Below are 19,033 nucleotides of genomic sequence, written 5' to 3'. Positions count from 1 at the left end.
TAAAATATTTCTGGTGCTTGCATGAAAATGTATATTTTAAAATATTCTATATTCTATGTTTGCATAATGTTCATAATTTATTTTATTTTCTCCTAGATATACTTTGAATTCTACATTATTTTATAATATATAGGTTCATTAACATGTCCTTTCCGATTGCATTCCATATAGAAACAGTTTTATTCCTTTTTTTTCTAGGTCGTAATATTTTTTTTCTTTGGGATAAAATGACAATGTTGTCTAATTTGAAAATTTTTGTAAAGTTTATGTTATGTAAACGCCTATCTGAGGTGAAGATTTAATACACTGATGTCAAACTAAATTTAATTATATGAATTGTGTGTATTGTTATACTTGTAATTTTGTAATCAACTTTTTAATAACTGTTTTTCATTTCTTGCATCTGAAGAATGAAAAATATGGAATACTTCTCAAATTTTCATATTATCCTTGTGCAAGTGCCATGTTAGTATCTGTATTGTAATTTGAGTATACATGCTGCTGAAGCATGTGGTATCCTCTAAATTATGTAGTTAATGAAGCAATCTTTATACAGGCTTATACCTATGGGTGCCTACTTGTAACAAGGAAACCTTATTGTTCCTAGCAATGCTATCGGTCTTATTTCCCCAAAATTCTGTGAATAGTGGAAAAAATTATATTGATCAGTTGATTACTCACATTTGCAAATTTTTTTGTGAATGACTATCTTAAGTCTTTTGATTTGGAATTTGATCGTACTCTCAATTATTTATAGATAGGTCCAAAAGTGATGGCTTTTTCAAGTATTTATTTATCCAACTGAATTAGCTTTGTGGACCTAATGGATTCAAAGTAAGCGTTGCTTGAGAGCTACTTCTAAACTTCTTCAGCTGACATTTTCCCAAATGAGGTGTTACTGGCACAAATGTCTACCTGAGCCTTTACGCTTTTTCCATGTGGGAACAGACCAATCAGAACATCTTACCCTGACAGCATAGATTGTCTTACTGGAACAAAACTAATCTTGGTTACAAGGGATCATGGAGAGATGAACATTTCAAACAGAACTGTTCAGACTAGAAGGTATTTTATCAAAATATAATTGTTTATTATACCTTCCATTTCAAAAGTAGCTAAAGCGAAGAAGGTGAAAAAATTGTTGGTATGCATGATTACTTAATGTCCTGGCCTGTCTACCATCCAACCAGGCAGGAACTTACACTACTGCCTTTTTATCACCAAATATTTTCAGAAGTCCATATATTTCTCCTCATTATTAGGCATTAAATTGATAATGTTTTAATCACAGTGTTTTCTATTGCCTCCATGCTGTAAATCTACAAATGGTAAAGTTTTAGGTCTAACTCTATCAAACACTGAGGTAGAGATAATGGAATAATACTTTAAAACAAAGTTGCCTTTGATACAGTAACTACAACAGAACAATGCAGCACACATGTCTTTTAATTATATTATATATAGTTATATATTTTATATTTATATGTGCTTATTTTATATTTCACACAGTGAAACTTACTGGAATTAGTTGATAATTGGACAAATAAATTGATACTTATTTATTCCAATAAATAGATTTGGAATATAAATAATTAGGTTTAAAATATATATTAGACTATAAAAAGTATCAATGCAATGTTTTTAGTATAAACTTGTGATACATTGTAACTGTTCTTGGTCTTCTGAATCCACATGGTAAAAAACAGTGTTTTCCTCTAATCTATAATGGATTTTACCCTGCTGCTCTGTTTACTGTTTTAACTCTCTTGTCCCAGGCTGTTTTTCTCCATATTTCTGAAGCATTCCTACTGATTATGTCCAAATTTTGCTAAGATGTCTAAAAAATATTATTCTTCTGCAGTAACCATGGGTCCTAGGATCTCAGGTCCCAGTTGCCTGCATCATCAGATAATAGGGGCAAGTCTTCCCACCAAGGCCCATGCAACATGTCAACACAAATAATTGAATACCCATCTCAATTTCTCATTTCCTTCATTTCAGGGCCCCAATTCCTTGAGATGCAGGAATTAGCAGCAAGCAATTGTGAAATGCAAGGCAATTTAAAATGAAGGATGAGATCACAAAATTTGAGAGAAAGTACTGTAATTCAAACATTCAACTTACAGATGACCAGCCCATATGAGTGAACAAGTTCACAAAGTGTCATAAGATTATTTTTAATACCCCACCCCTATGATTAATGAAAGATTTTATTCCAACATAAATTGGCCAAAAAATAGTTGCTGGAAGGATAGATCCATAATTGATCTACCAAAGCCCAGAAAACTTGACTTAGAGGTCAAATATAATTCAGAAAAAACATTTGAAGCACTAAGAAGTGCTTCAAAACACTGGGACTTCAGTACAACATGGTTCTGTGCTATAAAAAGGTCACTCTCAAACCAATGATAATCTACACTGAATCTCCTAAAAGTGTATTCCTTTTCAAATAAACTTTTCAAAATCACATTCGCCAAAATAACATTTGACAAGTTGATGATACTTAGTGACATTACAAGTTTTTCAAGTGTAGGGAACAAGTTACAATAGAGTTGAATTATTTACACAACACTAATGCAAAACACGTTCAACCTTTCATTAAAGTGTAGAAATAGTACCACCCACAATTTGTGTTTTTCAGTAAGGGTCTTCCAGAAATGTGATAAATAGATCAGCCTCCTAAATTTCAAACCCAAACATTAGCTAATAAATTACATCATTTAATAAGTTACATTTTAAAAAGTCAAAAATAGTTGCCTTATCATATGTTATTTTATATTTTCCCTCTGTCTAACATAGTAAGAAATATGACTTTAAGTCTTGAATATCGGTACTCTTCAGAGATATGACAAACATAATATCTGTCTTCTATTTCTATCATATTCCTCTCTAGGAATAAATTATATTTTCTTCTTTTTCCAAAACTTATAGGTAGTAGAAAATATTATTCCATGTAAAATAAAAGAATCTCACCATTGTACAAAGCCATTTATAAAAATTCGTAGTTAAGAATACATTCTAATCCATTTTTAACTTTCTTTTCGACTAAAGATTAATCTTCTAAATGAATGAGAATAAAATCATGTTTAGGTGCTTCACGTCTCCAGTCTTGCAAATTGTTGCTGCAGATGAATCAATTATGGAAATATAGGCTGACATAGTTCAAGAATATGCAGGATTGAAAGTCCATGGAATGTATATAAACCTTTCAAAGTATTAATACACAGTTTAACAGAATGACAATCAGGAAGTTGAAACCAGAGAGGAATTATAGTAAAGACATAGAATGAATGAATAATGAACAAGTGGCAAGTAAAGTTAGAATACTCAATGTGCACATATGATAAAGGACGTGGTAAATTGGAAATAAATCTTGGAGAACGGGTTGGTGAGGAATGATGGAAAGAGTGACTATAATCTAGGAGCATTAGACAATTAGATGGATATATTTAATTGTAACACAATTGCACAACCTTTTAAAATTCAGTTAAAAAACACAACAAGAAACAAAAGCACACAAAAATTACAACCTAACAACAATCTCTAGAGAGTATGAATATGACATCTCAAAATTTTAATCAGTTAAAGTAGGGCTGTATTGGGAAAAGCAAACAAAGCTGTTCAAAATGGGAAGTTTGAGATAGGGGAGAAATTTGAACAGAATTAAATAGATTATCTAAGGTTATAAATCACCTAAATCTGCTGCAAATAATATCTTTCTTCTAAGAGTTTTCTGTCTAAACTGGATAATCCAATCCTGAGACACACTTGGTAGCTTGTGAGGATAGAATAGAAGAAACAAGATCAAGAACCCATTACTCCACTGGAGAGAAAACAATCCTCTATATTTTCTCTAATCTCTCTTCACTACTCTTTCTTCATATTATAAGTCAATTGATTTTGAATTATATTTTTGCTTCTTTCTTCTGGCAAAGTAATTGGTCGTCAAAGTAATTCATTAAATATTATTTGCCCTTTGCTTCTTTCATGCTGTTTAATTGGCCAAGTGAGTCCATTAAACTTCCCTCTTGCATTTGGTTGCCATGAAACAACATATATGTTAATGAGGAGAAATCTAATGTAAAACCATGTCTCCAGAAAACTGTCCAAGAAGCTGTGATCACAAATATTTGGCTATATTTTTTCTTTTACATTGAAAGACTTCTTGTGTCTAAAGTCAAAATTAAGTACTCCGTCACATGTTGGTTCAATCAGAATTGTCTAACCTCAAAGATATATTTTGCTAACAAGATGTTTAGAGGAAACCAAAAAATACTGCACTTTTATCTTCTCTCTTAAGATTCTCCTGAGATACCATATCAGGAACAGTGAAGTTATTCCATGCAAAATTATTTCTATATATTATTTTTTTCTTGGTCTTGCATTTCTTCACCAAGATGTATGGAGGAGAATACAGTTAAATCACCCATACCTTGGAAGACAGTGTCTGTTACAAAAGGACAATGCTTCTATGTCCTACTTCTATGTCCTCCCCTTAGCTCTTGCCGGATTTCCAATTAATCACAGCTTCTTGGCTTCAGGTCTAGTGAACCTGAAGGACTATATGGGCTCCACCACTGCTACATCTTCATTATTTCTTTTTTAAAACTCTTTAAGTTGCCTCATTTGGATGTGGAATTTATTTTCATGTCTTCATTCAATAAGTTCTGCATTGTAGTGAGCTAAATGGGCTCTGTAAAATCACTTTAGGGAGTAAAAATACTAACACAATTTATATAAAAAAGTTTTGACCTCCCTTCACTGCTGAAGACAATACACTTAGCTAAGGCTTCTAAGAAAACTTTTTTAATTAACATTTCCATTTGCTCAATTCTTTTCTGAACTTTTTGGCATATAAAATAACAGAAGTCTTCACTATCTGATATTAATAAGGATATTATTTTTTGTGAGTCACTTAGAAATGTGAAATCATTGGTTTGAAGTATACAATCAAATTTTTTTCTGTATTTCACTGCTTTACGTCCAAAGACATTGTGGAAAGTGTTACAAACAGAAATGTGTAATCCCAACACCTTCTTCCATTATGAAGGGCACTTTCTCCCTAAATATTTTGACTCAAATTATCTTTTTCAGAGAATAACTGCTTGGAAATTAAAGGTAAATTCACAAATTTTGAAGCCTCATTTTTTTAAGAACTTTGAATTTAAATTGCAATACAACCTTGTTTCAAACAGTGAGAATATAGTTCCTGGGTAAAGACAATTCCAAGGGAACCTACAGGACTTACAGCAAGGTTTCTGAGGTCAGATTGTTTAGTGTGAAAAGGAGCCATCTTCATCCACATTTCTCCCTCTCTACTAAGTTTCCTTGGATTTCTTTGCATGAAAGCCTATTCTTCCAGGCAATTTTAAATTTTCTTAATAGGTTAAGTTGTTAAAATTTTGAACAATTAAAATTTACCTGTCATAACTTTAAAACTCTTGAAAATCCTTTATCAGAACCACGAATTCATCAATCTTAATTCCACCCTTACCATCAAAAAGTTAACATGCTATTTCATGATATAGTATCCATGCAGCTATTATTTTCCAGTGGCTTTGTTATGCGTATATATAACCATATTAGCTGATGCTAAGCAAAATGAATTCAAATATATGGAACCAGATTTTTTTCATTTGTGGTTGTTGTTTTTGATGAACTATGTGATTTCTGATTTCTTTGGGTTTTTCCCCTATGGTTTATCCCTGCTGTATTTCATTTTGTATTGTGTATATATTTACCTTAATTAGCAAAGGGAAGAGGAAAAGCATAATGGTGAGACAAAGGACAAAAGGAAAACCAATGCAATAGCAATACTCACAAGACAATATGTTGGAAACGTACATTAAAACTTGTGAGGGGTGAAGGGGTGAAGTAAAACTGTGAGAAAAATGAGGGAGTGTTAACAAGTTTGAAAAGTTATGATTTAATTCCTTACAATTACTGTAACACCACTGTACATCACTTTGATAATAAAATTGAAAAAAATAAGCTGCGTAAAATATACTTTCACTGTATTGGCACAGTAAATAACATTCTTTATGTAGTAATATTTTAAAAATCAATACTATTTGGCATCTAATTTGAATTAATTACCCCTTCATTATCAGCGGGTCATCAACTTGAATGTTATCCAACTAGAAAATATTTTCACAATATAATTGCCAAATTTTTCAAAAAAGAATAAATTTAGTACTTTCTCATTCTAAAACAGAAAACAGTTTAATGCTATGGAAACTCATAACTTTTAAAAGTAAGTAAGTTGTTAAGAGGACAGAGTATATGTGTTCTTCAAAATTCGTATGACTAATAACTACTTATTTTTAAATTCGCAACATTCCTGAGAGATTCAAAACAGTACCTGTTTGCATGTTATGTAATTCTGCAATAGATGCATTTTCTAATGGGGTGTTACAGATTGAGAAGTCAACAGAAAAATAGCCACATTCTGGTAGAGGATAAGACTATGAAGCATGTGTAATAATTAATTCAAGAGTAAACAATTGTTTATCAGAGTAAGCTATTATTTCTATGACCATCAATCCCAAGATTTATGCCATAAAGTCATCCTAGCCCAACAGTTTCCAACTTGTAAGGGGCAACTTTAAATTTCTTAATTCACATCATGAATACCTTATCTCTATTTTGAAAAAATACTACACCTCTGCTAATGTGAGGCCCTCCTTGTTCTGAAAAGAACACCACAATAAAATGAACTGCATCATTTTTCCTCCACTGGTATTCTTGAGATCAGAACACATGCAAATATTATTTATATTTATACTTTTTTAACTATCATAGATATTCAGGATGCAAAGATAGGAAAATTATGGTTCAAAGCCCACCCAGGCAGGAAGGTTTCTTAGAATCTTATCTCCAAAAAACTTCTTCACAAAAGCCAGACTCAAGTGGCACTGAGATTGAAGTGGTAGGGCACGAGCCTTGAGTATAAACAGGCTCAGAGACACTGCCCAGGCCAAGAGTTCAAGCTCTAGGACGAACCCATAAAACAAAAACAAAACTGAAAACAAACCACAAACCTAGCATTTTTCTTCATTTATACAGAGGCATGTATATAAGGAAATGGCTTCCTGTATTACATATAGGTAGAAGAAAGTAGATGTCACACAATTACTCTGTTCATACCATATTAAAGCAAACCATTAAAATATTGGTTTTTCTAAATTTATAAATTAATGTCATCCATTTGTTGGCAACTCTGCTGGATTATTCACATTAACATGGTATACATGAACTGGGTGAATTATCTATTAACTATGTTCTAATTATAACTCTCTTGAAAGAATATCTAGGCAAATAGAATGCCAGAATCATTTGTGAATTTTTCACTTAATCCCTCTACTTAAAAAGAATTTTGTAATATTCTATAGAATATGAAATTACAAACAAAACCAAAAAATATATTTTAAATGTAAATTCTAATTTAACAAGGTCTACAAAGTCCTACATTAGGCAAACGTTACTATTTCTCCAGACTTAAGCTTTTGTAATCCTTCAACATTTATTTGGAATCCAACAGAATGAGGCTTTCTTTTGCAAATTTTTGGATGGGAATCATGAGCTATTTTGCATCTAGGAATGTTCTGTAATGATGAGAGCATTTAAAACACAAGTGAGGATATATATGAGTTGCACTCATTAGGAACCTTGACTTCTCAAAACATAATGACACAATTAGCCCAAGCTTCCAACTGTATATTCCTTTCTTGTTGTTTGGTTTGTTTTACTGAGACAAAATTATTCACGTTGTCCAGGGAAGGTATCCTTATGTAATTCCACTCTCTAATCTCCTGTCTGAGTGCAAGAATTCTAGACTTGTAGCACATTGCCCTGCCATAGTTTGTTTATATAATCTATAACAGACTAACAATTCTGAAATTCTCCTCTGATCTTATCCATTAGACTGACTGCTCAGACTGTTTATGTACTATTTTCAAAGATGTTTTATCATTTGACACAGGATATGAACATTTTCAGATGCATCTGCAGGGTTCCCTGATTCATTCCTCCATGGATCCTATCCCATTAATAATGATTGTTAGACTCTCTTACAATCTCTGGTCCGTACCAATGTAATATTCTAAACTTCTGGGGGAAAGTTCAGGTGAGGGCTTGCTAATAATAAAAATTATCACTTGATTCTAATCTTACTCAAGACCTGTTTTCTATTGTTTTCTATGTTTTTTTACATATTCTGAGCGTTGTTTCATTTGTGTATTTTTGTGTGCACCTATAAGTGCCTCTGTGTGTATGTGTATGATTGTATGTATGTATGCAAAAACCTAAAGCTGTTATTCAGCAATCTTGCTCGTGAGTGGTATTCCAGCTTTTGCCTGGTTAATTATAGGTAGTGTCGCAAAGCCTATACTGTCCAAGCTGGATGCAAATTGAACTTCCCAGACTCCTTTACATTCTTAGGTTTTATTTATCCAGAAGTATCAACTTTTAAACTTCAAACACTTTTGTGAGTGTAAAGTCTAACCTGTAGCCCAGATTTTTAACTTGAGAATTCATGTAAAGATAGATGAACATTATACATTACATATCCTGAGTGTACACTGTTAGAAATGTGGTCATAAACTCAGTTGTTTTGAGATCTGAGGATTGGGTTTAAAGCCAGCATGGGTAGGAAAGTCCTGGAGACTCATTTCTCCAATAATTACCAGAAAACTGGAAGTGGTACTGTGGCTCAAGTGGAAGAGCACTAGCCTTGAGCTGCATTTCGGAGGGACAGCAACCTGTCCCATATTTCAAGTGCCACGAACAAAAAAAAAAGAATATAAGAAAAGGAAAAAAAGAAATGTGATCATAGCCACCAGGTTCATTGCTAGTATAATTCCTGTTCTCCTAAGATGGACTCTCTTTTTCCAGTTAAATCTATTCTCCCATATCTGACTTGCGTTGGAAACCGAATCATTCTTCCATTTTCCTTTTTGCACATTTAGGTGAATAGCAAGCGTGATTTAGAAAAGGAGTGGCCTCATGCTTCATGTTCCACTTAGCAATAATGCTTTCTCTATATCACTCCCATAAATCTACATACTGGACTTGGCTTTATTGTTTCAATGTTATCGTTATCTTATTTTTAGAGTCTTCTATATTGTAGTGAACACTTATACATAAACACAGAACTTCTTATTCTCCTATAATTGCTATTGTTTCTCTTAGTGTTAGCTCATGTACACTTGGGAAATTAATACACAGCATATAGACTCAAAAAAAATGATCTGAGAACATTCTTCCCATTTAAAATTCACCTTAATTTACAGAGCACATAAGAAGTTTGAACAAAATGTTCTCATGGATAAAGTATTTATAAGCAATTTAAATTTCATTTCTCTTCACTAAGTTGGCTCTGAAACACGTGTTACCTCATGTCCAAAAGTGTCCTTGTGCTATTTCAATGAAGCAAGAAAACATTCATATTTTTCCTGGAGCAGCACCATAGTTTGTTACTGGAAGAAAATGGAAGTAACTTTTAATGGATGTGGAAACTGATCCCAGGAGAGAGATTGAACATAGAGAAATGACAAAGTTGAAGTTATCTATTGCTTTCCTTTTTACTGTACAAGAAAAGAATCCAAGGCTTGAAGGAAACTATGTCTCTGACTTTTTTGAGTGTGTCCTTTACTCATGTAAAACTTGTCTGTAAACTTCCGGTTGAGAGTATTATAAAAGGAAACAATATACCATTTAAAGGCCAGCATAGAACAAAAGAAAGTAACTTTGTTTTAAAAGTGTTCTATTGCAAAGAAGTAAAGATATGGAGGTTTTAAAGTGTCTTATGGATGGATGTTTCACTCCTGAGATGATTCTCTTGTTGCAGGAATCAGTTATCAATTCCTTTATTCTGGTCCTGTGTTTTCCATAACAATAAGGATTCCAGAAAAGCAGGATCCAGTGAGTATGATCAGCAAAAGCAGCCTCTTCTCAGATCACCATTATTTTAAGGAGAGTCCCAAAGAAACACCCAGGGTTTGTTTTGTTTTCTTGTTTAGTTTGTGCTTGTTCTGGGGCTTGAACTTAGAGACTGGCCCCTGTCCCTGAACAGTTGTCTTTCTTTCCCACCTGGCCCAAAGCTACTACTCTACTGCTTGAGCCAAAACTCCACTTCTGGCTTTTTTGGTATTTAATTACAGACAAGAGTTTGGCAGACTCTCTTGCCTGGGTTGGCTTTGAACTAAGACAGTAAGAAAGCTAAGTGACATCAACTGTATGGACTTCTCTTTTGAACCAAGAAATATGAGATGAAGTTTATTATATAGCTAATATCTGACCATTTTTAAAGAAGAGAAATGTTTAGCAAGAAGCCATAACAAATAACTCAGCCAAAGTAGGTGCACTATTAATCATTTGGGAAGATTACTATTGACTTCACATTCCTTTGGGGGAAACTTAAAGCCATATTTGCACTTTTTTGTTGGTTGTGGGGATTGAACATTGATCCTGGGCACTGTCTCTCAGATCTTCAGCTCAACTGAGCACTCTACCACTTTAGCTATAACACAATTTCCGGGTTTTGGGGGTTAATTGAAGATAAGTGTTTCATGGACTTTCCTGAGCAGGCTGGCTTTGAACCAAAATCCTCTGGTCTCAACCTCCTGAGTAGCTAGGATTAGAGGCATGAGCCACTAGCACCCAGCTCATATTTGCATTTATGTACACTTAATGTCACTATGTAGACAAAGAATGGAAATCTGAACCAAATGATGTGACATTGCAGCTTTTCAGAATAATTGAGGTAGCAATAAATATGTCCTCCTTTCACATTTTGTTACATTAATGACTCATGAGCTATGGGACTCTTATATTAGCATCCCCTTTCATCTTTGTAGGTGTATTTAGTATCAGAAAATGTTCATAGAGAAATATAGAAAGACAGATTTTTAGAAAGCAAAGGAGATCAGGTATGAAAGAACAGCATAGAAGGAGATACATTTATCACACAGAGATTAAGAACTAACCTAGGATATTTTGAATGCTAAAGGCAATGAGGAATAAACCTAGTTGATAACTAGTTTTTCAATAACCAAAAATAGTTCCCTAGAACGCTTTCTGCTATACCTTAGTTACTATTATTTTTTCTTTCCATCTGGATTTATTCCTTCTCTTCTGTCACAACTGTTAATTAGCCTCTGCATTTTTGGTGCGATGACTTGCCAAAAGAGTTTCCAAATCTCACTTAGACTACCCTTCTCATTGTGATTAGCAGTGACCACACTCAAAAGCCTGGAATCTTTGAATTTCCAGAAATAATCACCTAACATCTAAGCACATTCCTGGCATTAATTGATATGACCTAATGAACAAAATATTTTTTCAACACAGTATCCTAACACAGGTAAAGTACATTAATTAGGGACTATTGTCAGGTATCAGTATGGAAGGAGCAATTATACATTCCAAGTATGGGTTCTTTATTTTTCATTTACTAATTAAATGTTCATTGTTGTTGTTGTTGCTGTTGTTGTTTTGGCAGTCCTGGAGCTGACACTCAGCGCTTGGGAATTATTCCTCAGCTTTTCTTTTTTATCTCAAGGCTAACCGTCCACCATTTGAGGCACAGGACCACTTCCAGTGTTTCCTTTGCTATTTATGAGGAATTGAACCCAGGGTTTCATGCATGCGAGGCAATCACCATACCATGAAGCCACATTCCCAGAACCCTAAATGACTTTCTTAAGATGCATTACCTTTTCATTCTGTAACTATGTATCATAATTTTAACCAGAAAATTTTTGCTAGAAAAGAGCATTGACCACAGTACGGAGTCCAGGAAGGCTAGATGGGCAATGGATAACTGTCACCTTGTAGACAGGGCACAGAGGGACTTACCTCATGGAGCTGGTACAATAGACTGAGTGAGACAGCTCCTGACCCACAGCCTACCTCCAGAATGAGAGGGCCACCTTGGTTCCAACCACATGGGGATGCTGGGTCACCTCCTCCAGCACGCATTGAATCAGTTCCTGAGAGTGAAAGAGAAAGAAAGAAGGTCAGAATTACACTTAAGCCAGGTGCTGGTGGCTCAGGCCTATAAGCTGAAGTACAATTGAGGCTGAGATATGAAGATCGTGGTTTATAGCCAGCCCAGGAAGGAACACCTGTGAGACATTTATCTCCAAAGAACCACCAGAAAATTGGAAGAGGTGCCGTGACTCACGTGGTAGAGTGCTAGCTTTGAGCTGAGGAGCTCAGGGAGCTGTCCCGGGCCCAAAGTTCAAGCCCCGTGACTGAAAAGAAGTGGACTTCCCACCACAAGAAGTGGACTGAATAGCACTCATTGTCCTAGGAAGGATGGCAGAGAAGTCAGGCCGAGCTTCCTGTCAGCTGGAAGTTATTAGTAGTTCACCCGGCTTCTCTGTGCATCAGTTTCCCCAGCTTCATAACTGAACAAAGTGAAGGATCCCGTTACTCATGGGGATAGGGTAATAAAGAAAGAGAGCCATGTTTTGTTTCACAATCCCTTACCTGTTGCACCATTAATAACACACACCATCGGATATCTTTCCAGGTATCTTCCTAACATATGCTCACAGAATTGCCAAGAACAGTATCAGATGGTCCCTCCCTCTGTGCCTGTCCCTGCTCCAGAGATCCCTCTGTATTAATCCCTTGTTTCCTCACAACTGTCACATGAGGAGATTGAAGTCGAATGGTCAAGGTCCAACCCAGAGCTTCACCTCTGGTCAAGAATCGGCTGCCATGGACTGAGTTTGGGACAATCCATCTAAACCAATGACTGTGCGTGGCGCTATATGTCTACCATCCCAACTACAGAAGACCGGGCCTAGTGGTTCATGCCTGTCACAGATAGGAGGACCATGATCCGGCCCAGCCTGAGCATATATTAATTCTCCTTCTCAGAAATGCCCAAGACAGAAGAGCTTGACTCACATGGTAGAAGACCTGACTGGCAAGCCTAAGGCCTTGAGGTCAAACCCTAATAAACCATAAAGAACCAGAGTCCCAGTGCCAGATGCTCATGCCTATAATCCTAGGTACTCAGGAGGCTGAGATCTGAAGATCATAGCTCAACATTTAAAATAGGGCTGGCCTCGCCCATCAGACATCATGATGAGAAGACCCAGAGTCTGACCTATGCTGTTGCGCTCCATACTAGCATAATTCATATCCTCACTAAGTGTTGGCCTTGCTCTCTGTCCCCCTAGGAAGCTATCCCCTGCAGGCCGCACTCCCAGGTCCTCCCAAACTCGCACTGCCACCAACCAGGCCCAAGGGAGTACACAGCTCCATTGCACACAGATCCCTTGTTCTTGTAATTTAAGTGTGCTGTGTCCCCTTCACGCCTCTCACCATTCCAGGCCCCCAGACCTCAGCTGTGAAGCCCATACATGCCCCAAAGATAGCAGGTAGAAGTTACCAAAACATTCAGCCTCCTTTTTACAACCCACTTCTACACACACACACATACACACACCCGCACACACACACATACACACACCCGCACACACACACACACACACACACACACACACACACACACACACACACACACACACACACACACATCCAGACCGGTGACAGAAGTCTCATCCATGCAGCACCTGCAATTTGCCAACTCATTACTCACCTGAGCACAGTCAGGCTGTACAAGGAAAAAGATGATCTCTCTCTCTCTCTCTCTGTCCCTCTCTCTGTCTCTCTGTGTCTCTTTGTCTTCAGGTGAAAGATTGACCGAGCACAGAAGACAAGGGCTCACACAGCAAGGGTGTCTATCTTCTGTATCCAACATCTCCCATCTCCAGAAAAAAAGAAATAGACCCCAGAAGGCAGGTGTAGACATGCTGCTCCCCACCTCTGATTAAAGTCACTGGGTTCCCTCCAGGGAGAGGAAGGGCGCTGATGTGAGGCTGTGTGGTTCCCACTGCTCCAGGCCAGAGGATCTGTGGCACCCACTCTTCACCCAACCCTGCATCTCCCTGCATCCTGGGACACTAGCCGCTGGGAATGGTGGTGGGATACTCGGGTCAACACCTACCCCCACCCCTGGGGCACATTTGTGTCCAGTGTGTGGGCCAGACTGTGGGGCACAGGGGAGGCGTGGTTCCAGGTTGGAGGTGAGGGGGATATGGAGTAGCAGGGTGCGGGGCTCACATGTGTTGCTGGCAGAAGTTGTTGGGAACTGCTCAAGGTGGGGCAAGCAGCAATGGCAGAGGCATGACAGACACTCAGGCCCTGAGCAGAGAACAGGGCAGCCAGGACCCGGTCAGAGCCACAAGCTAGCTCGTGGCACACCATTACACCATTGCCTGAGGAATCCATGGGTCTGAACCCATAAGCACCAGGTTTGAAATCCTGCTCCATGGTGAATGGGGGAGGGGCAGGGGCGCAGGCGGGCACATGGTGGGCCTGAGGAAGGCCTCTCTTCCTAGGTCTGGAGTCTCTTGCTCACCACTCAGCCATCTCTACCTTCCTCAACTGCTGGTAGTGTTGTCAACAAACAGAGGGAATCACAGTGCTACTGGGCAGCATGGAATGTGGGCGTGGCCACCATTCTTGTATCCCATTGGTCAGAAAGAACAATGAAACAATGGGGGTGTGGCTGAAATCCTGTGATGCAGGCAGAATGGGCAGAGTCAATATGACAGCACCCCCTTTCCCCAGAACTCTGTCCAAGCCAGTTGGGGACAAGAGAGTGACCTGCTTTAGCAGGATGGCTGCACAGATTATTGTGTATGTCTGTTTGTTCCCAGACCTTGAACTTAGGATCTGGGCACAATCTGTGAGTTGCTTTTGATCAAGGCTAGCTCTCCACCACTAGAGTCACATGGCTTTACTTCTGGCTTTCTTGGCACAAGTTGGACAGGAGTCTCAAGGACTTTCCTGCCTAGGGTGACTTTGACCATGATCCTCCTTTCACAGCCTTGTAAGCTTTAAGGAGGACTGCTGAGAGCCACTGATGCCTGGCTAATCATTGGTTTTGCTGATGTTCTTGGACAGACCTGTGAGTTACATATCCTCAGATTTAAGTGGTAGGAGCTGGAGCCCACAGTTTGAATCCTGGTCTGCCACCAACAAATGGCAAGAGATCCTATGAAACTCATTTCTATTCATATGATTACCAAAGGAATATGATGTTTGTCATGATTAAATGGGCACTACTTGAATGATTCAATGATAAAATTATACACAATTACATTATAGGACACTGGTTGATATTAATTAATACTTTATGAAGCATTTAAACAATCACATTCATTAAATGGAGGCCAAATGAAATACCTACGAATTGGGCATCACATATCATGGAGGTGCCATTTTTTTTCTGCCAGGACTGGGATTTGAACTCATGGTCTTGGTAACCCTGCTGTTTCACTATCTGGGAAGGGGAAGCTTGCCTCCTTGAATTCAAGAAATTCAAGTCTGTTCCTTTGGCCCAAATTCGATGTCCACCACTAGAAAACATCCTTTTTGTGTACATTTTAAATATATGATTTATATTTATATACATATGTTGATTCCATATTGCATTCAGTGTAGTTATTAATTTTATTTTTTGTTTTATTCATGTATTGACTACTCATTTTATTGACTATTATGACACGTAGAACAGTGATTACATTGATTACATAGGATATAGGTTTGCATATGTATTGCACGTCCTTCCTGACACTAACGACTTTCACAGAGAAGGAAAACATGTCTCACCATCAGCTTCTTACTACACGATTCATTTTTTGGGAGTACTGGCATCTGAACTCACAGCCTACAAGGCCCAATTCATGAATGAGTGAGTGTCAGCCTGCCATCATGTGGCAAATTGAGCTGACAGGCAGTTACGAGTACCTGAGATTGAGCCCCAAGAACAGATTGACATGCAGATGATAGTACACTAATAAATATATATCCTTATAGAGTGCCAGAGATGTCTATACATTATTCAGTTATGTAGACTACATTCCTACCAATTCATGGGTATTTATAATGCTACATGTAATTAATGTTATTGTTTCAATTCTTATCAAACAATTAAGTAAATCAATCAATACCCTGAAATTATTGCATTCTGTAAGTAATAGTATTCTTTTAATGCTTCATAAATATTAAATAAAATCAGTCTCCTGAAATGATGCTGTCTAATTTTATAGGAGCATCATTCACCATCAACTCATTCAACTGTGACATTGATAATATTACCTTGTTATTCCCATGGATGGGAACGAATCTCTTAGTATCTCCTGCCATTGATTGGTGTCAGGACTGGGATTCGAAATCGGGGCCTACATTGCCATGTTGACCTATGACTTCCTCAATGGTCTGACAACCTTCAGCAATGCAAGGTGAAGTACCCTTTGCAACAGTGTCATTCAGACCCAGGAGGGTCACCGTGCAAAGGAAGAAAACATAAAAAGGCCATCTCACTGCATTTTTTTTGTACATTTTTGCCACACAAGGCCTGGGGGTCTAGGATTCCAGGATCTACTGTGGGTCCAATGGCTGTACCCCAGCATAGAGTGATCAAAGCTGAGGCAGTTACCACAACCTGAGTTCAAGCCCCCTGCTGAGCAAAAAATAATTAAAAGAGGTTAGCTCCCTGGCTTGCAATTCACCCCCTTTATTCTGCCAGGCTTTGTATTTGAACTCAGAATCTGGGTAAATCTGCAGCACTGCGGAAGAAGGGGGAAGCTCACTGTATTTGAAGATAAGAAAGTCAGGCCTGTACTGTAAGCCAAAATTCAAGCCCTAGCCTTGGAAAAAATGCTATTTATATACTTTGTAAATACATGATTTGTACTTACCTATGGATGTTCAGTCCATACACGTTTGGTGTGGCTGTTCCTTGTATTTTTGTTTTATTTATTTATTTACCATTGATTTTACTATGATGACACTCATTCCCTTTATTACATTGATGACATCCTATCACATGGAATCTAAATTTGTATACGTGTTCTCCATCATGCCTGACACCTAGGACTCTCAGAGAAAAGGAAAAAAGTTTCACACTTGGCTTCTAACTAAGCTGACATGGATAACAACCTATTCGAATGGCTATAGAGTTGTCTATATAGAATTCTCCATCCTCGCTGAGACCCAGGACTTTCACAGGACAGGAAAACAGGTGGATCGATTGGCTTCTCAAATCAAGGTGAATCTTTTGTCAGTGCTGGGATTTGAACTCAAGGTCTAGCAAGCCCAATTGGTGAATGGGTCATAGTGAACACACCAGCCTGTGAGGCACTAAGGAGGTAGACCGTTCCCAGGACCTGAGATGAAGCCCTGGTGGGCTCCAATATTGTCATAAATTCATCATTTAAACCGAAGATCTATATTTCCATACATGGATGGGCAGCATCTTGCATTCGGTGTAGTCATTCTCTTTATTTTGTGTCATATTCATTGATGCATTGTGTATTTTCTTTATTATAGGATGACAGATATAACTGTGGTGACCTGCATGACAACCTATTCCCATGAGTATAGAGTTGCCTATGCATTCTCCATCCTAGCTGAGACCCAGGACTTGCACGACACAGGAAAACTGGTGCGATGACTTGCTTCTCACATCAGGGTGAATTGTGGCAGTGCTGGGATTTGAACTTTGGGCCTAGGAGGCCCAACTGCCCAATGGGTCCACGTGATCACACCAGACTGTGAGCCACTAAGAGCTGGTCGGTTCCCAAGAACAGATAACGAGCACCAGGGGGGCCACAATTGTTCTGAATGAATCATTTAAACATGGGATGTATATGCAAATCCGTATGTGGACTGTATTGTGCATTTAGTGTAGTTATTCTAATTTGTATTCTATTCATGGATGTATTGTGTATTTTCTTCAGTGTATGATGACAGGTATAACTGGGCTCACATGATAACAACCGATTCCCATGGCCACAGGTTGGCCCATGCATTTTTAACCCTATCTGAGACCCAGGACTTGCAGAGGAAATGAACTCACGTGCAACAATTGGCTTCTGACATCAGGATGCATATTTTGGCACTGCTGGGATTTGAACTCGGGGAAGAGCAGACCCAATTGACGAATGGGTTTATGTGAGCACACCAGCCTGTGAGCCACTAAGGAGTAAGGTCGTTCCCAGGACCTGAGATAGACCCCCAGGTGGGGATGTCAGGGGAGGGCACACAACAGTCATCTATTCATAAGTTGAAGGTAGCATGCAAATAAGTACACATTTGTATAGAGTAGGAGAGATGATAATCTGTGATGGAATCCAATCTACCATGTGTCTACTGATTCTTGGATCTTTCCAGATGCCTTCATTTCATGACTGTGATGATTATTGTCATGCTTAATCAACACTGCTTTACAAATAAGCAAAACCCCATGAGTCTTGCCTATCATTTCCTAGTCACATCATGCATGAACTACTCTTTTGATGAGATCGATCGAATTTCATGACTTTTCCTGGTCGAGAAACCAGTATCTCAGGATTTCCCGCCATTGCTTTCTCATGGGGGTGGGCTGAATTCAATCTTCAGGCAGGGAAAATATACTCCTTGTATAGATTTTAAAGATAGGATTTATACTTCCATACCGATATTCAGTAGATACCGTGTTTAGTGTGTTAGGATTTATACTTCCATACAGATGTTCAGTCCATATCATGTTTAGTGTGGTTATTTGGTTTATTTCTTTTTTTATTCATTTATTTACGATTTATTTTATTGACTTTGATGACACCTATAACATTTATTACATTGTTTACATCATATCACATACCATCTAGATTTGTAGTTGTGTTCTCCATCATGCCTGACACCCCGGACTCTCCCAGAAAAGGAAAACATGTGTAACACTCGGCTTCTTACTCAAAGATTAAATTTTTGGCCGTGCTGAGATCTGAACTCAAGGCCTAGCAGGCCCATTTCATGATTGGGTGAGTGTGAGCACAGAAGCCTCTAGCCAAGTTGGTTCCCAGTCACTGAGATCAAGCCCAAGTTTGACCAAAACTGCAAAACATAGATAGGCAGAGGGTGGCATACAAATAAATAAATATTGTTAAAGACTTCCAGAGCTGTCTATCTA

The 19,033-nt window shown here is 37.8% G+C and overlaps 1 pseudogene; it reads right to left on the bottom strand.

Annotated features, from left to right (window-relative positions):
• Nucleotides 1-413: 413 nt before the first annotated feature.
• LOC122118417 lies at nucleotides 414-510 on the bottom strand (annotated as a pseudogene).
• Between the last annotated feature and the right edge of the window lie 18,523 nt (nucleotides 511-19,033).

The sequence above is a fragment of the Dipodomys spectabilis genome, unplaced genomic scaffold (assembly GCF_019054845.1).
Source record: "Dipodomys spectabilis isolate Male_0828 unplaced genomic scaffold, ASM1905484v1 ptg000150l, whole genome shotgun sequence".
Taxonomy (NCBI): Eukaryota; Metazoa; Chordata; class Mammalia; order Rodentia; family Heteromyidae; genus Dipodomys; species Dipodomys spectabilis.
This window is presented reverse-complemented; position numbering and strand designations above follow the sequence as displayed.